Below are 25,161 nucleotides of genomic sequence, written 5' to 3'. Positions count from 1 at the left end.
AAACTTGTCAGTCTTCAGTGTAGCCATTATGGTGCTGTGGAGTTCGTAATGACAACCTCCCAGCACCATATACTCTTAAGGGCATCACTGCACTTACAGATCCCAGGAATGACCCTGGGTACTGTAGGGGCACAGGGCTCATGCACCTGTGCCCACACCTCTGTCATAGGGCACCCAGCTAGAGGGGTGACTGAAGTATGCCTGGGCAGTGGGTACTTAGACACTCAACCTGCAAAGGCAGTGTGTGGGGGTCAGGGTACAGGACCCCTGAGGGTGGCACAATAAGTGCTGCAGCCCTCAGGGGTCTTCTCTGGTCACCCTGCCCTGGGTACTTAGGGTACCATTTACTAGGGGCTGACAGGTGGCCAGAGATGTCAATTTGGTTTTGGTTGTAACACAGTTTTAGGGAAGGAACACAGGCTCTGGGTACCTGGTTGGCAGGAGCCCAGGGCACACTCAGTCAAAGCACATCAGCAGTCAGAAAAAAAGTGGGGGCATACCAATGCAAGAAAGATGGCACTTTCTCACAACTAGCTTTCAGTGCTGTTCCACCATTGTGACTGCTACGTATCTGGTGTCAAGGTGTGACATCCCGCAGACGGCTCCATTGTTACCCACTCTGCCCTGTCTGCTGCCACCCTGACACAAAGGTTGCATCACCTGATGCCCAAAGAAGAGAAGGTTCTTCCCTTTTTTGTCTAGTTGTTTCCTGTTGCTTCTCTCCTTTACCTTTGGACTGTGTAGCATGTTTGTCTTTGGTCTGGAGCACTCTCCGTTACCAGTGCACTTCTCTGTGTTTCCAAGCCGGACTCGGCAGACTCACACTTTTCCGACATCTGCTGCTAAAGGTACATGTAAGACTTCATACGAACACTCGAAGACCACCCTTAACTTTTGACTTATACCTCACATGCAACCCGTAGGCCATGGTAAATGTTAGAACACACAGATGTCTAGCCTCTCCTCCCATGCTGAGTTGCAAGTCAAACGCTTGCTGCTGACAAATTGACACAAATTCAAATCGCAGACTCTGCCTTACACCCTTCTTATGTGGAGAGTTCTGTTATTGACCTGTATCTAAGTCCCCTGTTTTTTCTGGCTCCCGGGATTGGGCTGTGTGAGTGAAAGCGCCGGGACGCCCCTTTGCTGGGGCAGCTGAGCTCTATAGAAGCACATATAACATAACATAACATAACATAAAGTGAGTACCTTAAGTTGGCTAACAGTAACATCTGTCATTAGCTGAGCTTTGAAATAGCAGAGGTGAAGTGTGAATCACTGTGTAAAATACAAGTTAGTGTGCGCAAATTGCTATTTATACTATAAGGGAAGTCAGATATGTCCGTGTTTGGGAAGAAATCCTGTAACCATCAGCTATTGCTTCAATACTAAACTATTGAGCTAAATTTGAAAAAGATCTTTTTTATTTTCAAAACATGTAACATTTATTTGACAACACAAATATTGGGTTCTTAACTGTGTTATCTGGACCCGTCTTTCTCAACCTCCATCAACCTTCCAGCGATTGGATACCCTCACGGGTGACAAGAAGCGCTCTTTGAATCTATTGGCTGATTGAAATGTCAGCATTTCCTGGTGAACCCTGTTACCCCTGAAAGTCAAAGCCTAGACAGGCATTACTAGACAGTCCGTGAGCTAAGCCCAATATCTGGCCCTAGTCATGCATAATTACAGGTAATACTTCTTACAAGACTTGCCTTGCTCCCTACTGTCCAGAGACCACTATGAGGTGAAGCAGGTATGTCAATTACATCCCAATATTGGGAAATCATTTCTGCATATACTCTAGTGTCCCAAGATGAAAGAACTCTCCATGCCACTGGAATGAAGCTATCCTGGCTGAAGAGGGGTGAAACCCCGAAACCGGTCCTAGGATGCTTGTTTCCAGTCCAGGGAGGACCTGGTTTGGCAGTTCGGGCTGGACTGTTCCCATTAGGCACAGGGTGAAGACTGATTTGCATATGGCTGGGTTCAAACTGGAATGGCATGGTGAGCAAAAAAACGATGGATTTAGGCCCAGATCTCTGTACTGGGGTGAATGTATGACATTGTTCTGCATTCTGCCCATCAACTGTTGCTTTTTGCATTTGTCACCCCAAGTGGGACGGGTATGCCCAGACGTGGGTCCTGTGCTCTCCATGCCACTGGAATCAAGCTATCCTGTCTGAACAGGGGTGAAACCCCAAAACCGGTCCTAGGAGGCTTGTTTCCAGTCCAGGGAGGACCTGGTTTGGCAGTTAGGGCTGAACTCTTCCCATGAGACACAGGGTCAAGACTGATTTGTATATGGCTGGGTTCAAACTGGTTGGGCATGGTGAGCAAAAAAACAATGGATTTAGGCCCAGATCTCTGTACTGGGGAGAATGTATGACATTGTTCTGCATTCTGTCCATCAACTGTTGTTTTTCCAGATGAAAGAACAGCAGGCTCTTTTAATTGCTCCAGTACATACTGATATCATGCAATCTGATAATAGGAATATAATTAAATTAGACAACTTCAAATCTGTTTACAAATGTATTTCTGTAACTTTGTTTTAGAATGAAAGTATTTTAAATGTGTAGTAGAAGTATAATGTGACTAGTTTATCAGATGTTGGCCTACTAATTAACCTCTTCCACGCTCGTGACGGAACGGTTCCGTCACGAGCCACGGGTTGGCTGTGCTGGTGACGGAACGGTTCCCTCACGGTCCTGCCGCCGCGCCTGCGCGGTGCGAATTCCGCACCTGCGCTAACGTTCTGAAGAACGGGCGGGGCCGTGACGGAACCATTGCGTCACAAGCACAGCTCACCCACGTGCCGTGACGGAGCGGTTCCGTCACAAGCACGGAACCGCCGCGCGGCTGCACCACCCCCTTAGCGCTGCGGCGGAATAGCCGCCGCAGCGAAGGGGTTAATAAACTACAAAACAATTGAAAAGAAGAGCATCGTAGGATGCGTGCACTCAGAGCCTACTGAAAATTTCTTTATCATCCTCTTTTTGTCTTCTTTCTTTCCGTACCTTGGCCTGGAGCGATCAGAAGTTACCCTAAGGTGGCATGTTCTTTCACATGCTTGCAAGCTAAGAACCCAATCTGCACATGATAAAATCTATCACTCACTCGCCTAGACAAAATACTGATCTTCTGCAGCTGTGGATTTATGTCTCTCGGCCGTCTTGAAATCCATAGTACAATTTAAGGCGGGACATATTTCCAAAACCTGCGCTCCAAAGTGATGCACAAAGGATCTGGCCACAGTCAATCAATCAGTTCCTTTATTCGGTTTTCATATAAATACAAAAAAACCATAAAGTACAGTTTTAAAAACATTGGTTAAAAAACTGCAATTTTCATTTTTTGTGTACAATAAATAATTTAAAAAATTCAACTCAGTCAATGAAGTTCATTACAACGATAATAGTCGCCAAAATCAAGAAAACATGTTCAAAAACAGCTAATATATGATTATAAACAAAAATGGAGAAAATCTTATTCATACACATAATTTACAGCAGCAATCTCTTTTATAGTTTTTTTCTGTGCCTAACACTGAGTTAAAAAAATTGGGCAATGTTTTTCGCAAAACAATCCATGTCCAGGAATTGCAGCGCGAGGTATGCTGGGCGACATTGTCTCATGCCCCAAATTTTTAGGATAGGTATTATCAATTTTTTCCTCAGCTCTTTATAGAATTTGCCAAACAAAACCACGTACATTGATGTTTGAGATGATACCTCGTCACAGGGGCAGGTTGGCAGAGTTTTGGCCCAATCGTTCATTTTGGGGAAGGTTACCAAATGATGAAATATATTCCTCAAAAATCTACGCAAAACGTTAGATCTCCTCCTCATAGGGGCTAGGAAGACGCTGGTGCACGCTCTTATTACATCTCGCCTAGACCCTAGCAACAAACTCTACCTTGGCGCCAAGGCAAAAGGTCTGGGGAGACTACAGGTCTTGCAGAATGCTGCCGCACGGCTGGTACTTATGCAGCCTAGAAGGGCGGCTTCAAAAAAAGCCCTGGATTCACTGCATTGGCTTCCAGTAAAGAAAAGAGTGATGCTTAAGGGATTATGCACCTGTCACCACATCACCCAGAACCTTGGCCCTTCATAGCTGAGCGTCCTTGTCACCAGCTATGTGCCAGGAAGCTCCCGTAGATCCAGGGGGACCGGGCTGTTGAAAGTTCCAAAGGTAAAGAAGGACAGAATGGGAGGCCGTTCCTTCAGGTTCTTGGCAACTCAAAACTGGAATAAACTCCCTGTAAAACTCCGGATGGAGATCTCTGAAGCTAAGTTTAGGAAGTCGCTTAAAACATATTTGTTCTCCGGTTAGCATAGCGTGGACCCTCAGAATGCGGTTAGCTGTTTCCTCCCTCTCATTCAGCGCGAGATGGCGTACCATGCGCTTTATACATTTTCTTTATTATTTATAAATTTTCTTTATTATTATTATTCAGCCTGAAGCGTGTCAGGACAAACCTATCATATCCGCTCAGATTGAACGTTAGATAAGGTTGAATTTTAAGGGTAATTTGCATCATGAAGTTGTTTTGCACCGAACATTTATTTGCTTCAATGGCAAATCTAGCCTCCTACAAGTGACTCATGCACTGTTTTTTAAACTTTTTACTGGGGATCTGAGCTATCAATAAAGGATTGTTATAGTAATTTGACAAGCCCAGATCAGACAGGAAATTTTTCACATACATGAGCCACCCAATCTTGTGTACATCCTTCAAAACCTCCTGATTAAATAATGTTTTAGGGGATGACCCTAAAAAATACGATGCCATAATAAAACGAGTTGACCTTTTACGTTGTCGGTAATGTGAGAAGTTGGCCTGGTATATGATGGTCACTATTCTAGTGTACACCTTGTATCAGTCCAAACAACCCTTATGGTGATGGTTGTAAGTCAACCTTATAGACAAGCTATCCTAATGGTAGCGTGGACAGAACAGTCTTAGGCTAAAAGACTCTTGAGGGCGTGTAAAGCCAGCTGTTTTACCATATGTAACCCATTGAATATCAAATGAAAGGACACCACACAGGATATATATAAAATATATATGTATTTATTTACTAACACACTCCTCTGAACTCTTTATGAGATCAGAGGCCAAAGCACATAACAAGATACTTAGTTAGAATACGTTAAGTTGCACAATTTACGGTTAGGCCCTAGGGGCGAAGCAAACCATATATTAAGAAAGTGGTATAAGTACCACGTCACGAGAAAAGGAAAGGCCTATGGCCTAGGGAATCGCTGGGGCTACACTAGCTGAACCTTAGGTTAGAAGTAGGAGGCCCACAGGCGGCACATGCAGTGTCTTTACACACACGCGTGAGTCAATGCAAAGTCAATGGGAACTTAGAAGTTATATTTAGAAGGATTTAGGACACTTCCGGTTTAGCTAGGAGGAAACAACTAAAAACCTAGACACTTGGATAGTCAATATCCTTGGGAGCACCGAAGTACTCGCGTTACCTCACCCACGGACGGCGGGTGCATAGGTGTGAAGATGTGTCGGGTTTCGCCGTTGAGTCCTATGGAGCCTTTGGAGAAAGATGCTGTGGCGACCAGGAGGAAGATGCCCGGGTGGATCCAAGGGTGGATCAAAGATGAAGAGGACCTGAAAGCAGAGGGGACAGAGTCTGGGTCACTAGCCAGTGACCGGGTGGAACCAGGAAGGAACCAGACGACGTCAAGGAGCAAGCAGGTGCTGTCTTGAAGCTTGTCTTTGCAGCCACGTGGACCAGGAGGCGTGGACGACGACCAGGTGCTGGAGACGAGCTGTCCCACGAAGGTTCTCGCAGATGGAGGGGTCGACTTCCGGATTGGAGTCAACGAGTCTTGGCAAAGGCAACCCACGCAGGATTCAAAGAAGGCTTCTGGTGCAGACCAGCAAGGTCTGAGGTGCCTCACCTTTGCAGGGAGGCAAGGGCCAGTCTGGAGCAACCAGACCAGCGATGTGATTCAAAAGGATTGTCGTCACAGAGGCTACTAGCCAACGGGCCAGCAACCGGACAACGCGTCGAGCAGAACACAAGCAGAAGGGCCCCACGCAGAACTCGTGGAGTGTGGAGGGCTGATCTTCGGTGCAGGTGGAGCTCGGGTTCGGGGTTTCTCAATCCCCAGTGCACAGCTGGAGCTGCACAGTTAGCAAGTTGCAGGCTTTCCAAGATGTCCGGTCCCACGTGTCTCGTCACCTCCACGGATCTCAGCTATGCTGCAGTCGTGAAGAGAGGGTCAGAGAGGTCTGGAAGTCTGTGTCTTATCAGGCTCTGTGCTCGGGTACCGGCGGGAACGTTGACAAAGCAAGCCGTTGATTTGCTGGATGGTGCCTGGTTGCCCATGGTGGTCACTCCTTGGCCACAAGTGAGATTCTTCAGTATTCAGCTTCAGTAGAACGTCGAAGGTCCAGAGTTCCGTGTCAAGTTATGATTCAGGATTAATCAGTCTCAGGACTCAGCTCCTACCTTTATACAACTAAAAGGGGCTGGATTACTTTCTAGGCCCCTCCTATGGGTGGGACCCGGAAGGGGGTGGTTACACCCCCTTTCCTTTGTCCAGTTTCGCGCCAGAGCTGGGGCTGGAGTGCCACAGCAACCGGTTTGAACTGGGGTATGCATGGAGCACATAGGGTGCTCCAAGCAGTGTCTCAATCTATTCAGCCCTCCCTGTCCCAATACACAAAGTCCTGTCTGGGTTGGTGCTCGCACCTCTCCAGGCAGGAAACCTATTTTCCAAACCTCTGTGACTGGAAGGACTGCCAGCAGCAGGAGGTCAGACTTGTGTCTGTGGCAGCAGCATCCATTTTGTGACGCTGGGGCTCTGGTTAACTTTAACCGGGATAGTCAGCAACAACATGTCTTCTCCCTCTAGAAGCATTAACAAAGCGGTGCCTGCCGCCTTGTTAATGCAAATGTGGGGGGTACCACAGGTACCCCCTGTGTGCATACCCCAACTCTGCTTCACTCTGGGGGCCGGCAGGGGGCCCCCAGAGTGAGCACCGCCTGACTTTCCGTGGCGGCATTGCCGCCGCGGAAAGGCATGACACACAGCCCATTGTAATATGGCTGGCGGTGTCTATTAGACACCGCCACCATATTAAACTTTTTCCGCCCCAGCCGCAAGGCGACCGGGGCGGAAAACAGGCGGGCGGTGTTTACTGCCGCTGCGGTCCCCTCCGCTATTGTAATGTGGCGGGGGGGAATGCAGGGATGGATGTCGGGCGGATTGCCTCCGCCAGGCTGGCGGAGGCAATCCGCCCGACATCCTAATGTCCCCCTTAGTCAGAATACGTTAAGTTGCACAATTTACGGTTAGGCCCTAGCGGCGAAGCAAACCATATATTAAGAAAGTGGTATAAGTACCACGTCACGAGAAAAGGAAAGGCCTAGGGCCTAGGGAATCACTGGGGCTACACTATCTGAACCTTAGGTTAGAAGTAGGAGGCCCACAGGTGGCGCGTGCAGTGTCTTTACACACACGCGTGAGTCAATGCAAAGTCAATGGGAACTTAGATTAGATTTAGAAGGATTTAGGACACGTCCGGTTTAGCTAGGAGGAAACAACTAAAAACCTAGACACTTGGATAGTCAATACCCTTGGGAGCACCGAAGTACTCGCGTTACCTCAGCCACGGACGGCGGGTGCATAGGTGTGAAGATGTGTCAGGTTTGGCCGTTGAGTCCTATGGAGCCTTTGAAGAAAGATGCTGCAGGCGACCAGGAGGAAGATGTCCTGGTGGATCCAAGGGTGGATCGAAGATGAAGAGGACCTGAAAGCAGAGGGGACAGAGTCTGGGTCACTAGCCAATGACCGGGTAGAACCAGGAAAGAACCAGACGACGTCGAGGAGCAATCAGGTGCTGTCTTAAAGCTTGTCTTTGCAGCCACGTGGAGCACGAGGCGTCAATGACGACCAGGTGCTGGAGATGAGCTGTCCCACGAAGGTTCTCGCAGATGGAGGGGTCGACTTCCGGATTGGAGTCAACGAGCCATAGGGTAACATAGACTGGTATCACTTGAAAATTCTTCTGTGTGGAGTTTTGAAACTTTATAATATTCACCTAAAATCAGCCGAACAACGAATTCCGATTTACTCACCTGTTATCAGGAGAGAACCCAGTGCTGCATCTGTTAGTCCAGCACTGACCCTGAAAATAAATTTTAAACATGCTTACCAGTAACTTGAATTTCCTTCCATAGGAATCCATTGTATGATTTTCATCAGGAAAGTTTCTAAGTGTCGATTTTTAGAAACTACAAATATTTCTTAAAAATCGCCTATCTGACTTAAACGCGTTCTTTCAACTGTTTACAGGAGATGCACCAAGGCTGGATGCAGGATCCAACCTTGAGTAAGAAAAAGTAATCATAACCCTATTTACCTGCTAAGTGAATTCCCTTCCATAGGTTAACATTGGTGATTCTATGTGAAAAAGTTTGTCAACTTTTAAAATACAATAATATTCCTTAAAAATCACTACTGTAACCAAAACGCTTTTACTTAACTGTTTACAGGAAATGTCCAAGGACTGAATCTAGGATCCAGTGCTGTGGTTAGAAAAGTAATCACCAAAGTAACTAATTGCATTTAACTAGAAATTCCCATTGAGCTCAATGTTGCATTGTGTTTGAAATTGTGTTGCCTATTGCAACAACTGTAACTATTGTAATCAAAAAGTCTATTGCCTAATTGAAAAGTATTTAACTACAGTAACTCATTCTGAGAAAGTATATTTTTGATACCTTGTTGGTTCTAAAATAAAACAACTATATCTTTTGATACAAAACAATTGGCCTAGAGTTCAGTTCTTGAGTTTGTGAGAACATTTGCTGACTGAGTGTGTACAACAAATGCTTTACACTGTCCTCTGATACTGCCTTACTGCTCGACCAAGCTACCACTTTAGAGAGTAAGGTTATATCTAACTTTAGCCTCTGCCAAACCTCTGGGGACTGTTGACTCTATGCACACTGTACTTTACGTTGGTTCAGTATATACAGAGCCACTTTCTTACAATGGGGTGGTGGAACATGCTGACTCGGGAGACCCCCCCTCTGGGATAATGGGCGCCTACCCCAGCTGGCGGCTCTACAGGGGTTCTGGGGGTGGGACAACATAGGCATCTCAGTCCTGGGTGATGTTATGAGAGGCCGGACCCTCAAATCCTTTCAAGATCTTGAGAAAGAATTCCATATGCCACGGTCACAGTTTTACCGCTACCTTCAGTTTTGACATGCCCTGTCCCCTAGCGTAGAAGGTCTGGAGTCGCTACCAGAATTCAGCCCTCTGGAGGCAAAGGTTTTTATGGGAGAACTAAATGATCGAAAAATTTCATGGATTTATCAATCTCTGGTTACTCATTGCTCCCCCACACTACAGAAGCTTCGCTGGACTGGGAAGAGGATGTTGGCACACTGGAAGAGGAGGACTGGACCGAGGCCCTGGCAGCCCTGCGTGGGGCAGCCTTAGCGATGCGACTCTGCCTGGTTCAGTTCAAGTACCTACACTGGGTCTATTTTACTCGAGTGCGCCTGCGGAGGGCATTGCTGATCACTTCTCCCATATGTCTTCGCTGCAGATAAGAGGAGGGTACATTAATTCACACAATCTGGCACTGTACTTCCCTGGACCACTTTCGGAGAGGGGTATTTGCATGCCTCTCGGAGGTCCTGGGGTGGGAGCTTCCCCGCACACCACAGCTGGCTTTGCTTCAAGTCATGGAGGGAATAGGAGGCAATATTTACAAGCGACACCTCATGCAACTGGGTTTTACTCTGGCGAAACGGGACATTGCCAGGGCATGGAAGGCGCCACGGGCCACATCGGTGGCCGCATGGAAGAATGGGATGGACTGCTGTATGGGGCTGGATCAACCTATCTTTGTCGCTTGGGGGTGGCCGCGCAAACATTATTTGATTTGGAAACGGTGGGCCGACTATCGGGACTGTTGCTAGACCCGCCATCAGTGGCAGAAGTTCATCCATTGGGATAATTTATATGTCTATTATCGAACTGTGGAGGTGCATTGAGGGGGGCCCGGAGGGGTTCACCCTCCCTATTACATTTACAGGCTGTGGACATGATTATGCGGACCTTGTGCGATCAGGGGGGTGGGGTGGGGGTGGGTGGGACTTGGAGTATTCTTTTCAGTGTTGCTTCTTTACGTTTGGAAGTTATTGGACAAAGTCAAAGTCATCATATCTGTATGGTTTGATTATGCAGTCGTCTCTGGGGTGCAGAGCTGTGCAATTTATGTGCAATTTGACAAATAAAATTTGTTTAAAAAAAAAAAAATCAGCACCAAAGACCTTCATTTTCAAGGTGTTGCCTGAAGTTGTTTTACACCTATTTATTTCCTCACCTACATTTACCAATAGGCAATGAAGTTCTCTGGTAGGTTACACTAGGCAAATCCTCTCGGCAACGGTTTATGAAGCCCTCTGATGCCTGGGAAGTGTGCCAACCTATGAGACTGGCACTGTGAGTTGTATGCCTGGGAGCACTAGAAGTATTGGAAAGAATAATAATAAATACATGTTTTTGTAAAGCACTTCATTGGACGGCAGGGACCCAAAATGTATCATTTGACAGCGCTTCAGTTGGCACCTGCCATGATCGGACTGGCACAAAACAATACTCGGCACGGGCATCAGAATAAAAGTAGCTCTTATTAGCGAAGCTAAAAAAGTGGTAATATCAGGCAATCAGCACTAAAAACGGGCCCACCAGGCCATAAAACAGGCCACAGCCTACACACTGATCTGTCAGATGGGCAGGCAGGCCCCTTCCATCCCTGGGCCTCGGTGCCACTGCTCCTGCTGCACCGCTGATAGCTATGCAACTGGCTCAGGGGGAGACCAAAGGCTGGTGGCAGCTAACTATAGCAGCAGGGAGCTTTAACCGGCACGCCCAGAGGAGAGAGACCTTACTGGCTTTTCTGAAATCTGTATTTCGGCCCAAAGGTCCCCTCCCCGTTCAAGAGGTGTGTGGCAGGCAGGGTCGTATTGGTAAGGGCGGGCAACGGGCGATGGCTCATGGGTTGGTATCTGAGTTACAGCTGCAGGCCTCTTTATTGGGCAGCGTGGTGGCCGATTTGGGCTGTGTCTGTGCTGTTCAGATGCCACCAGTGGCGCAGTGGAGGCCTGAGTGTGCCTTCCTGAGGCAGATGGGTCTCTATTACCTACCTTATACCTCCAAGGTGGAGTAGGTGTTATTCGAAGTCTCTGGGCCGCCTGTCATTAATGTATGCAGATTGAACACGGGTAGGGGGCATGACCAGAAGTGGCCTCCCTTCTATTCAGGTGTGGTTCACCAGTGATCCCTGCACAAAGAGCCCTGGCAACATTTGCGCTTCTTTTTTAAAAATCACAGTGAAGCTAACAAAACACGACTCTTTTAGAGGAACCATCCTCCTCTTTAGGTCTCGCCTCTCAATGCGCATGCGCATTGAGTGGAGCGAGACTATAGGGGCTTAAACAGACTTTAACTAACTGGCGATTTGATGCTGTGCCCGTGCGCTTTTAGGTCAATGCGCAAGCGCATTGACCTAAAATGCGCGTGCACAGCATCAAATCGCCAGCCATCTGTTCCCCAGCAGCTCTTCCCGCTCCGCCCCACAAGCTTCCCCCAGCGTGCGCTCTGCCTCAGCCGCACTCCTCCCACACCTTTGAAGTGAAGCTTAGCTTCACTTCAAAGGCCCCTGCTGCTTCACATTATTCACGGCCATCAGGCGTGTCCCTCCCTCATCGCCGCTCTCCCCGCTCCGACCCCTGCTGCGGCCGTGTCGCATTTCTCCTCCCCCCTCCCCACAGCAATGCCCTCCGTCTTGTTTTCATTAGTTGTATTTGTGCCTACAAGAGTTCTGCAGCATGCGGGTGTAATGAAGAGATCTACTCTTTAAATACATTGCTGTGTCTGGACAGTGCATGCACAGAGACTTCACACTGTAGGAGTTTCACCCCTCTTCACCTCCTAAACCCTGATTTTATTGCTGCACTGCCCTAGCCATTGGAGCGTTCCGACCTACGGAGATATTCCTTTATTTATTTACTAAATTGTACAAGCGTGGTCCGCTTCGGATGCGCTTGGTTCCGTGTCTCGTTTTTTTTTTTTTCATTAGTTGTGTTTGTGCCTACAAGAGTTCTGCAGCATGCGGCTGTAATGAAGAGATCTACTCTTTAAATACATTGCTGTGTCTGGACAGTGCATGCACAGAGACTTCACACTGTAGGAGTTTCACCCCTCTTCACCTCCTAAACCCTGATTTTATTGCTGCACTGCCCTAGCCATTGGAGCGTTCCGACCTACGGAGGTATTCATTTTTTATTTACTAAATTGTACAAGCGCGGTCCGCTTCGGATGCGCTTGGTTATTTATTTATTTAATCAGTTGCACAAGCGCGGTCTTCTTTGGCCGTGCTTGTATATTTATTTATTTATTAGTTGCACAAGCGCTGTCCGCTTCGGCTGCACTTGCTTTTTTTTTTTGTCATTACTTGTGTTTGTGCCTACAAGAGTTCTGCAGCATGCGGCTGTAATGAAGAGATCTACTCTTTAAATACATTGCTGTGTCTGGACAGTGCATGCACAGAGACTTCACACTGTAGGAGTTTCACCCCTCTTCACCTCCTAAACCCTGATTTTATTGCTGCACAAAATTGCTTTGCTTGGATTGACATTCTGAAGGCTAGTACTGATAAAAGCTTTTTTAAAGGATTTAAAGGAACAGCGTGCCGTCCGTCACTGGCCCCCACTCTCATATTGTTTGTTGCTGTGAACACCATGTAATGGAGTACAGTCCCAGGGGAATTGAAAAGGTACTATATTTACAGGATTCCCACAGACTTTTACTACATCGCCCTGCCAGGGCTGCAGCTGCTCGGCATGGTGTGCCCGTGCAGACTCAACCCACCATACCCCGAGCTCTGGCTTTTCAAGCTAGTTTGCAGGAGGAACTCGCTTCTTGGTCTCCCTCTCCCCATCTCCCCCTGTGCCTGCTCTCCTCTCTCCCTCCCTCTCTCCCTCCCCTCTCTCTCCCTTCCGTCCTTCGCTCTCGTCCTCCCCCTCTCTTCTTCCCCTCCCTCTCTCCCTCTACCCTCTCTCCTTTTCCCTCTCTCCCTTTCCCTCACTTCCCTCTCTCCCTTTCCCTCTCTTCCCTCTCCTCTCTCCCCGTCTCCTCTCTCTCCTCTCTCCCCCTCTCTCTCTCATCTCTCCCCCTCTCTCTCCTCTCCCCCTCTCTCTCCTCTCTCCCTCTCTTTACCCTCTCCCTGTCCCTGCTCTCTCCCTCTCCCTGCTCTCCTTTTTCTCCCTCTCCCCATCTCCCCCTCTGCCTGCTCTCCTCTCTCTCCCTCTCTCCCTCCCCTCTCTCTCCCCTCCGTCCTTCGCTCATGTCCTCCCCCTCTCTTCTTCCCCTCCCTCTCTCCCTCTACCCTCTCTCCTTTTCTCTCTCTCCCTTTCCCTCACTTCCCTCTCACTCTCTCCCTTTCCCTCTCTTCCCTCTCCTCTCTCTCCGTCTCTCTCTCACTCTCTCCCCCTCTCTCTCCCCCTCTCTCTCTCCTCTCTCCCCCTCTCTCTCCTCTCTCCATCTCTTTACCCTCTCCCTCTCCCTGCTCTCCTTTTTCTCCCTCTCCCCATCTCCCCCTCTGCCTGCTCTCCTCTCTCTCTCCCTCCCCTCTCTCTCCCCTCCGTCCTTCGCTCTCGTCCTCCTCCTCTTCTTCCCCTCCCTCTCTCCCTCTACCCTCTCTTCTTTTCCCTCTCTCCCTTTCCCTCACTTCCCTCTCTCCCTTTCCCTCTCTTCCCTCTCCTCTCTCCCCGTCTCCGTCTCTCTCTCCCCCTCTCTCTCCCCCTCTCTCTCTCCTCTCTCCCCCTCTCTCTCCTCTCTCCCCCTCTCTCTCCTCTCTCCATCTCTTTACCCTCTCCCTCTCCCTGCTCTCCTTTTTTCCCCTCCCCATCTCCCACTCAGCACCACCACAGCACCACCCAGCATCACTCTGCACCACCACAGCACCACTCTGCACCACCACAGCACCACTCTGCACCACCACAGCACCACTCAGCACCACCACAGCACCACTCAGCACCCCCACAGCACCACTCTGCACCACCACAGCACCACTCTGCACCACTACAGCACCACTCTGCACCACTCAGCGCAACCACAGCATCACTCAGCGAAACCACAGCATCACTCAGCGCAACCACAGCATCACTCAGCGCAACCACAGCATCACTCAGCGCAACCACAGCATCACTCAGCGCAACCACAGCATCACTCAGCGCAACCACAGCATCACTCAGCGCAACTCCAGCATCACTCAGCGCAACCACAGCATCACTCAGCGCAACCACAGCATCACTCAGCGCAAACCACAGCATCACTCAGCGCAACTACAGCATCTCTCAGTGCAACCACAGCATCACTCAGCGCAACCACAGCATCACTCAGCGCAAACCACAGCATCACTCAGCGCAACCACAGCATCACTCAGCATCACCACAGCATCACTAGTTCAAATATGTTCTCTCAATGTTTCAAGCTTTATTACAAATGTCAAAAAAGATGTTAATATTTCACTTCTGTTCTTGGATTTTCGTCACAATAAAATACACTGAACATAATCTTCACTAAAGTTATTTACAAAAGTTTAAGCTATTGCCATTATAAATTACAATCACTTTTATTTAAGTAATAATTATTTTAAAAAGTTAAAAGCCATTGTTATTTGTAATATCAATACATCTAAGTCACGTAAATACAAAACATGTTGCATTACAAATGATATAGGAGTCACATTTGCGAAAGTTATAACTATTGGCATTGTAAATGACAAAGCTATTAATTTAGATATTTTAAAAAACAACACATAAATAAAAAAAAGTCATTTATAAGACCAATAGCTCAAACTGTCCTAATTCGAGACCTATTGCATTTCCAATGCTTGGTTTTTTTTGCGAAAAGGTGCAAGTCACAAATGTGGGCCACTTATTTGGGGGGTGGTCGGGCCTGATTTTGATCCCAATTCAACCCTGGCAGCAGGTGTAATTTATGTGTTGAATTAAGAGAGAGTGAGAAGACAGTGTGTCTGTAGACTACCGTCATCTGCCCTCGGACATGACAACAGGAAGTAAATGAATGTGAGAGCTTCGGGGGTCTGCTAAGGACCCCAGACTCTACGTTACTGGTTATTGCTGGATGGAGGGTCCCAAGGTATTAGGGCATCCAGGGCCTCGTGCTTGGGGGCATCTCATCCTGAGACACAGTATTCTGTGTGCATCATTATTGTAGCTGCCCTATTTTTTGACACTAATATAAAAAAAAATCCTCTTTTTCGAAGATATGGTCCTACCTGGAGATTAACTTCATAGAGGATAATCACGTGTGTCATACTGTATCTGTGTTCCAAATTCTGTGTCATACATGGTCTGTTTAGCAAAACCACCACCTCCACAGCTGTCAGTCCTGCTGACTTTGGCTATCCATGCTTTCAGATGAGCAACCTGGCCACCCTATCACCCCGCTTCTCACCGGAGGGCATCATATTTCATCCTCTCCCTGGGACTCAGGCCGTCCAGCCCCCCCCCCCCCTGGCTTGTACAGTAAAGCGCAGCCTGAATCTGTGCTCCAGGTACTGACAGCTACCGCCCCTCTGCGTGTAGATAATCCTCTGAGAGACCAAAGGCATCACGTGGGAACTTCCTTAAATGAAAGAGAAAATGCATTGAATAATTTCACAATATCCTTCTCTGCTGGGCAAACAAAACAGGAACAGTTTGCCAGTGACTAAGAGAGGGAAACCACCACATGCCCTAACACTGTGTGATAACTCCAAACTCTGCCTTAAACACCTCCATGCACAGAGCTTTTCAGAATCCACTACACCTGGTTGACTGATGAAATGTTGCGGAACTGCTCCCTGGTAAAAGGGGACTTCCCACGGACATGTTCGGCAGATGACTTATGGACCAGGGTTTATAAGCCTTTTATAATGATAGAGCGCGCGGGTCACCCGACCAATAATTTCGCCACTTCCGGTCTTCGGGCCCATATATTTCAAATCACCATATACATTGATCGGATGACCTCACGGTCTACTATCAATAATTTGTGAGTTCCTTTCGTTATTCTTCAGAATACCCGACTTACCATCCACCGATGCGGGTACCTATGACCACAATGGATCAGGGAGCTAGCTGTAAAAGGAAAGGCAGCAAAATACAAACCCAACAAATAACATTCAAATTCTCTTTGTAAATGACCACGGACAACTGGAAGTTTTAAAGTCTTTATCTAAAGTTCGTTCTCAGAAATCATTAGATTTACAAGAATAAGACAATCAATAATCAAGATAATGAAAAGTACATAGCTATAGAGAAATAAAGTCAGGGTAACCATTGAAATTCTGATATGAGATGCAACGGGAATATGCTATGCAGAAAGTGTTAAGAATGGACATTCATTAAGGAAACAATCTTATGCACGTACTAGAGATTCCCTATTGGAAAAGTTTATACTATGGTAAATTCAAAGATCCTATATAACTATAGGAGAGTCTGTGAAGAGAAACACGCTATGCATCAAGGCAAAAGTTCTTTAGATAGCTTAAGTAAGGAGGTTCTAGACCATATGAGAAAGTGACAAACTGCAATGCAGAATATAATTTCTAACAAGTAGGGTAACATAGGAACACGTTACGAAATAAATGCAAATGACTTTATGATTCAATGGTTGCGGAAAAGCATGGAAAAGTAACATATGCAAAAGGTATGTCTTTATTAAAGCAAAAGACGGGAAATTTAGAAAGGTGCAAGATTCAGAGTTTTCAGAGGAATATTTACCTAGACTGGTGTGGAAACCAAACCCTGGCCACGGGTCAGTTAAGGACAGGAAACCCTCAAGGAAGGATACCCCTCAATGGACAGCAGGTGCAGAATGGACACCCAGGACAGGACAGGAAACCCTCAGATTAGGAATCAGGACAGGACCTCTCGGACAGGACCCTCAGGACAGGACCAGCACCCGCAGTTCGGAAGCAACGCCTGCGCTCCACCCTCTCTGCAGCTATCGATCAAGACCCCGATTGGGTCAGCGAACTCCCAGCAAAGTGCTCCGCCAGCACTTTAAGGTTTAGTAAAACCTTAGTCTATGGTCAAATTTCGGACAGAGTGCTCCGCAGCTCTCTGTATCTTCAGTCACCTATTGAGTGCGTTGGGTCAGTGACAGGTCAGCTAAACCAGACAAGTCGGACAATTTCCCTAGGTGAACCCAGGGTAGATATACTGTTTTGGGACGGTGTACCACCCCCCAATGTTGCAAAGTGTCAGAATCCCTCTTTTTGGATTGGTCCTAAGGTAGGATTTGGGTAACACACCAATCAGAACAGACTATTTGGAAGCCCAATTTGCATCTCTGGGTACCGCCTAGCAAGATTGGGGTTCCCATGGGAAGTCGCAGAGAATACAATGGAAAGAATACATTTCGATACAATAGAACATAATCATGATGCTTTTGCTGGGTGAAGGTGCACTTTCCCATGGTGGCTCTGGCATCAACCTTCTTTGGCCTGAGTTCAATGTCATGGCAGCCTCTAGTGATTCTGCGCAGAAATACCCTCCAAGATGGACTCCCCAGCCCCAGCACCCCTCCGAGTCGAGGATACATGAAAAGTAAGCGAAAACAAATTAAAACATAGAAGTGACGGTATGAAAAACACATCATTGGTTTTGTACTTTAAACTTATCATTATAAAAATTTAGGGGGTCATTAGGATGGCGGATTTCCCGCATACTCCGGGCCGGCGGAAGCCACCGCCGGCCCGGAGTATGCGGGAAATCCGCCGAGGAGGCCTGAAAGACCCACCGCCAAATCAGGATGGCTGGTGGGTCTCCCAATCCGTCCGCCGCTTTTCCGCCGCGGTCGGAAGGCGACCACGGCGGAAAAGCAATAACATGGCTGGCGGTGTCTATCAGACACCGCCAGCCATATTAGGATGCAGGGTGAGTCATGCTTTTCCGCTGCGGCTTTTCCGCCGTGGAAAAGCATACGGACAGTCACTTTGGGGGCCCGTTGCGGGCCCCCTGGGTGAAGGTTGCGTGGGGGGTGCACATGGGGGGTACCTATGGTACCCCCCTGCCCTTGCGTGCACGAAGCGGCAGGCACCGCGCTGTGCCTGCCGCTTTGTGCATGCAAATGCACACCTTTTGTTTTTTGCATTGCGGCAGATGCTGCTTCAAGCAGCATCCGCCGCAATGTAAAACATACAGGATGTGACCGCCAGGGTGGCGGTCACATCCTAATTGCTATGGAGGGACCGCCGCTGCCCATGCGGACGGTCCCTCCAACTCAGGGGTGGCGGACGGACGCAAGTCCGTCCGCCATCCTAATCGGCCCCATACTATGCAGTTTAAACATTAGCAACATATACACGAACACAAGAGCATTCACCACGTTATTCACGAAAGCTGTGTATTACGCATGCGCACCTTTTCCCACCAACTTATAACTACGTCAGGTCACGTGAGTGTGACTGACGCATGCGCAGAAGCAATTTTCCAAGCGGCGGCCATGTTTAGGGACATGGATTAGTTGTATTAGAAAACACATATGCAAGCTTCCTCTACTTCGTTCGAATATGAAAATAAAAGATTAGTAAGACGTACAAATTTTATTAATTGATTACATACGGGCGAGGTTCATGACTCGAGCAAGTCGCGATGCGAAGATTGCTCTATCAATCCCCTCTTTGATGATATTTACTATCATCACAAAATATATTGAACCAGATGCCAACTTCTCACACTTTATACAACTCTATCTCTTCCAGCAAGCGATTCAGCTTCTCTTTCTCATTTTTGGTAGGGTGAGAATTTTTCACCTTTTTGTATATCTGATTATTCATTTCCTCTAATTCAAGCTCATCCACACTTCGTTTCACTCCTCTGGCATTCACTTGATGCTTTCTGGTGTGCTTACGGCATTTGCAACAGACAAATATGAAAAATAGGATAAGACCTATAATTCCAATTGGCATCAGTACCTTAAACAATAAGCTTTTACCTAAGCTAGTAAGCCAATGACCTACATTTGAGAGACCATCTACCAGTCTCTTCCAGGCACTGTCAACCTCGAGTGGTTTGAGTTCCTTTTCCAAATTAGTAATGTTTTTCACATATCTTTTGAGCTGCACACTTTTGTCCGGAATATAAGTGCAACAATGTTGCGCCTTCAACATCCGGCAGACTCCGCCCTCTTTTGCTAATAAGGTGTCAAGCGCAAGTCTGTTCTGCAAAACCATTGATCTGATCGCAACCATTTCGGTATTGACCAGCAGAAATCCATGAGCTGTGTCTGTAGACAACACATCCACTATAGTGGACAATTTGCAAATTCTGTGAGTGTTCAGAACCACTCCCACTCCAGGTATCAGTGCACTGAAAATACTACCCATTATTTCACCTACGCTTTCTCTTTTACTACGCACTAAGCCATTAGTATTTTCAATGTTTCCAGCAACTTAATTCACATGGTATATTTTCGGGAAGACAATGCCAAAATAGCAGCTTCCATACCAGTGATCCGGCAATTTGAAATAAGCCTTGTCTCCACATATATAATAAATTCCAGGAAACACAGGCTCTGACCCATTTTTGAAACCCCATCCACCAATTACCTTGTAATTATGTTCACATTCACTGGAACCAATGAAAATGTTATTATAATAGCTAGTCTTCTCGCGGTGAAGACATAGCTTTCCCTTCCTTTCAAAATCCAGCAACAGAGCACGTCCCGCCCCACCCTTTGAGGTGCCTTCCATGTCCTCAGCCCATTTTGGCGTTTTCTGTCTTTCGTCATCTGCCTTTCTTTGTATTTTTATTCTCCTCTTCTCTGCCATGTTCAGGAACATCTTTTCCTGCTCACGCAAAGAGCAGGTCAAGTTATCTCTGTGTGCGTCACCTATGTCTATATTACCTATAGTCAGGAAGTATTCGCCCATATAGCGAGTAACGTCACTTTTGGTATGTACAGGATTCAGGTTCCCACGTATAGGAAGTTCAGAAAAGATCACGTCATTGTTAGAGTAATAGTACTGTAACGGTCCTCTTTTGTAAAATAAGCTTGCTAAAATGCTACAGGATATTCCGTATGTCAGGGGCAGGTGATGGTATGTCACGCCTTCAGCTACAGAGGTAGGTAGCTTCATGCAGACATAGCAATCTTCAATTTCCATAGTCTCTACATAGTGTATTAACAAGTTTGCGAAAACATTTAAATGTGTCTTATTCTTAACTCCATGATAATGTAGTCCTCCCTCATCTGATGCTTCTAGGTCTCGTTTTGTTTGTGTGAGTGCTCTCTCATGTCTTGCTACACTCTGTGTTGTCAGCTCTTCATTGTCAGTATTTACAATCTCAGTAGGGTCAACATTAGTATTTTTGCTCACCGCAAAAGGAATGAAAACTGTTAGTCCTATCCAAACTAATATCACTATAATTATACTACATACACATACCTTGCAGCATGTTTTGCAACAACTGCGACTAGGTCTACCACTCACGTTTGAATCAGACATTTTGGCTCAGAAGAAGTTTCTCGACCCTTCTTTGTGTCTCTGCACGAGTAGCTTACTTTGTGCAATTTCACGGTGGCTCGTCTTCTTCTTCGGCAGAGTACTCAGCAACTGGTTCTCCGTCGCTTTCGTCAGTTATATCAAGATCTTCAAATTCTTCCAAAACGAGCGTCCATTCAGGAGACTTGTACTTTTTGTTTTGTCTTTTTATTCGATCGCTCCTTCTTTTGGAAGTGTCTTCTGGTTGCTCTGCTATGCGAGAACTCCTCCTTTCTTCTGCACGTTTTTCTTCTACCGTTTTTATCCTTAGCCTCAATTTCTTTATGAATCCAGGCTCAAGGTGCTTTCTTTTCTTAAGTCTTTTAGTTGGCACTCGGATTTCGTTTTCTTTTATTGCTCTTTTATTTTCATTTGTTTGTGGCAATTCTGCTTCCTTTTCTTCCCTTCCTATCTGACTAGTTCCAGGGCTCGTATCTATTTCTTCTGCCTGGTTACTAAACTGGCCTTGTTCAGGAGAATTTTGTGTTTGCTTTTCAAATGTCTCTGTTTCTGTGTCCTGAACACGTTCTTCTATCCCTATCTGATCCTGTTCGAGCACTTCGATCCCTTTATTTTCTTCCGCTCGAATCTCTTTACTAGGTCTAATCTGTTGTTTTTCGACTTCTGGAGTTTGGGGAGGTGTATCAATTATTTGCTCAGTCCCTGTCTGACCTTCTCCTTCCTCAGTTTTGATGTGAATCTCAATAGCCTGAGGTTCTTCGCCTGTGCCTTGCTTTTCCTCTCTATTCCACTCTCTACCTTCCCAAATTCGCTCTCTTGTTCTGATTGGGTCTTCTGTGAGGTCAATCAAGGGTATCCACTCATCTGGCCATATGCTCGGCAGCTCGTCATCAGCTACTTCTGGACCAACATCTGGGAACTCCTCAACAGGATTGACTCTTGGTAGCTCGTTGTCAACTACCCCTGGACCAACGTCTGCGGACCCCTCAGCTTGACTGGTACTGGGCTGTACGTCGTCAGTTACTTCTGGTCTTGCTTCTGCAGGCCCCTCTGCTGGACGGTCTTCTTCTCCAGGCTCCTTGTCTGGTAGTACCTTCTGGGTGTGGCTGGCGTGGATCCAATGGGGTACACCTGCACACTTCACTGCTGTGGTTGTTACCAGGATTACTTGGCGCTTCGGTCCCCACCTTGGTGCCAGGCAGCTCGACCGAGTATGCTTCTTGATTTTGACCCAGTCCCCTGGAACCAGTTTGTGGAGAGGAGTCGTTGGATTGGCGACGGCGTCTTCTCCGATCTGGCGAGAGATATAACGCACTTGGTCACCTAATCTCTTGCAGTATTCAAGCACCAAATCATCAGTAATACTCAACAGTTTGCTTCCTGGTACCCACGCTTGTCTCATCACTCTTCCCATCAGGATTTCATGGGGGCTCAGGCCTGTCTTCCGGTCTGGAATACTTCGGAGTCCCATCAGAACCAGAGGCAGTGCCTTTACCCAGGTCATGCCAGATGCATCACACAATTTCGCTAGTCTTGTTTTGATAGTCCCGTTTATTTGTTCCACCACTCCAGAAGCCTCTGGATGATATGCACAGTGGAGTTTTTGCGAGATCCCAAATGCCTTACAGAGTTGGTCGATCACATCATTCTGAAAATGTCGGCCTCTATCTGATTCAATAGTGACTGGAACCCTGAATCTAGGTATCAGTTCTTTCAGTAAACACTTGGCTACTGTCAGTGCGTCACTTTGGGGAGTAGGGTAAGCTTCCACCCATTTTGAAAATAGGCAGACGATGACAAGGACATATCGCTTCCCCTCACAACGTGGCATGGTGATGAAATCAACCTGTATTCTCACAAAGGGACCCCCTGACCTCCCAATTTTCCCTAGTTCCACCATTGTTCTCTTGCCTGCATTGAACTGTTGACATGACAAGCACCTCTGGCAGAGGGACTCTGCTACTTTCCTGAACTTTTTGCTGTACCAAGTCTGTTGGAATACCAGAATCATGGCGTCCCTACCAATGTGTGATCCCTCATGTATCAGTCTAGCCATTGTGCCAAGCAAGTGTCTGGGTAACACAGGCATACCATTTGGGCCCAAGATGACACCATCCTCACGTCTTGGTCTACACCCTTCTTCCTTCCACTTCTCTCTCTCTTGCCAGGGTATTGCCTGCTGCCATTCTCTCACTTCATCCCATGTAGGCACTTCTTCAAACACTCGAAGTTGGCAGCTGTTTCCGCCCCCCCCCGTTTCGGATTGATTATTAGTCGATCCCTGGCGCATAATTTTGCCACTTGATCAGCGAAATCATTTCCCAAAGATACAGAGTCAAGGCCCTTCTTATGAGCAACACACTTGACCACTGCCAATTCCTTTGGTAACTGGATTGCCTCTAAAAGGTCTTGAACAACTTTTCCATTTCGAATAGGGGTACCTGATGAAGTCAGGAACTCCCTCTGTAGCCATAATTGGCCAAAGTCATGCACAACTCCATAACAGTACTGACTGTCAGTATACACTGTTATGCGTTCGTTTTTTCCCAATTTGCAAGCTTTTATCATTGCGATCAATTCGGCTACTTGTGCAGACTTTACTCCAAATAAATAACCTGCTTCTTCAATTTTTGTTAAGGAGACTACAGCATAGGCAGCATTCAGGCCTCCTTGTTCATGTCTTAGGCATGAACCATCCACAAACAATTCCTTGTCATGTATAGGCAGAGGCGTTTCTTTAATGTCTGGGCGTGGCTTTGTGCTAAATTCTGTTAAATCAATGCAGTTATGCTCATCTTCCTCCCCATCTTCCATATCCATTGAGTTGGGGAGCAGAGTGGCGGGGTTCAGAATGTTGCACCGGACAATTGTTATATTGGCAGCACCCACGAGAATCCTCTCGTATTTAGTCAGCCGACTAGAGGTGAGATACTGAGTTTTCGTTCTTGTTAGTAAAATCACCACTCCATGCGGAACATACACAGTTACGGGATGTCCCATGACAATGGATTCACTTTGCTCTAAACTGGTGCAAGTAGCAGCTACTGCTTTTAGACATCCTGGCAATCCAGCAGCCACTGGATCCAGGGTGGCGGAGAAATATGCCACAGGCCTCCTGGTCGTGCCATGCTCTTGGGTTAAGACTGACAATGCGCAATTATCGCGAGTGTCACAGAACAGGGCAAATTCCTTGGAATAGTCTGGCATTCCCAACGCAGGGGCTGTACACAGACAATCTCGCAATTTTGTGAAGGCTGTTAAGCTTTCATCATCCCATTCTACAATATCCGGTGTTCCTCTCTTGGTCATTTTTATCAATGGTCTGGCTAGGACTGCAAATCCCAGAATCCATTGCCTGCAGTATCCTATCACTCCAAGGAACATTCTGACTTCTTTCTGAGTACGGGGTAACTGCATCTTTTGAATTATTCTCACTCTTTCTGACGTTACTTTCCTGATGCCTTTCTCTATCTGGTGCCCCAGATATTTCACTGATTTTGCACAGAACTGTAATTTTTCAGGGGCCACTTTATGTCCCTTCTCACTCAGGTGATTCAGTAGGGCAATGGTGTCAATCACACAATCTTTATGACTTTTGGACGCCACCAAGAGGTCGTCAATGTATTGCACCAAAACAGAATTTCCAGGTAAGACCAAAGTTTCCAAGCATTTTTTCAAGATCTGATTAAAGATAGAGGGGCTCTCTGTGTACCCCTGGGGGACCCTATTCCAGACATACACGTGACTGTTGAAAGCAAATGAGAAAAGAAATTTGCTGTCTGGATGCAAGGGAATGGAAAAGAATGCATGACATAGGTCTATCACAGTGAACCACTCAGCATCCCAGGGAATCTGATACAGAATCACTGCTGGGTTCGGGACAATAGGGCAGCAAGGAACCACTATCTTGTTTACCTTTCTTAGGTCCTGAACTACCCTGTACTTGCCACTATGCTTTTTGATACCCATAATGGGTGAATTGCATGGGCTACTCATTACTTCCTGTATGATGTTTCCTTCTAGCAGTTTCTGTATTTCTAGGGCAACACCTGCTCTTACTTCTGCATTCATTCTGTATGGTTTAGTATTAGGGTATACTGCATTGTCCTTTATGGCTATCTGTATGGGGTCTACGTTTTTCATTAATCCTACATCTTTTCCGGTAAAGTCCCATACCTCTGGCTTCACTGTTTCTTGTAATTCTTTGGGCAAATCCTGCATAGTCATTCGTTTAATTTCTGAGTCGGGTCTGATTAACATTAATTTATAAATGCCATCTTCATCTGGGGTCTGAATTTCAACACCCTTTGGTGTGCAAAAGATGGTACAGTTCATTTTGCACAGCAAATCACGTCCCAGTAAGTTCACTGGACTGGTGTCACAAACGACAAATCTATGCATTTCTTTAAAGTTTCCAATTGAGATCTCCATGGGCTCGGTAACAGGAGTACTAATCAGTTGATTAGATACCCCCACTACTTGGATTGCTTCTCCCGAGAGGGGTAGGTTTGGAACGTCCACTGTTCTCACAGTAGAACGGGTAGCGCCAGTGTCCTCAACAGAAAGGTGACATCATTTCC

This window comes from Lissotriton helveticus, chromosome 5_1, assembly GCF_964261635.1.
Source record: "Lissotriton helveticus chromosome 5_1, aLisHel1.1, whole genome shotgun sequence".
Lineage (NCBI taxonomy): Eukaryota > Metazoa > Chordata > Amphibia > Caudata > Salamandridae > Lissotriton > Lissotriton helveticus.
This window is presented reverse-complemented; position numbering follows the sequence as displayed.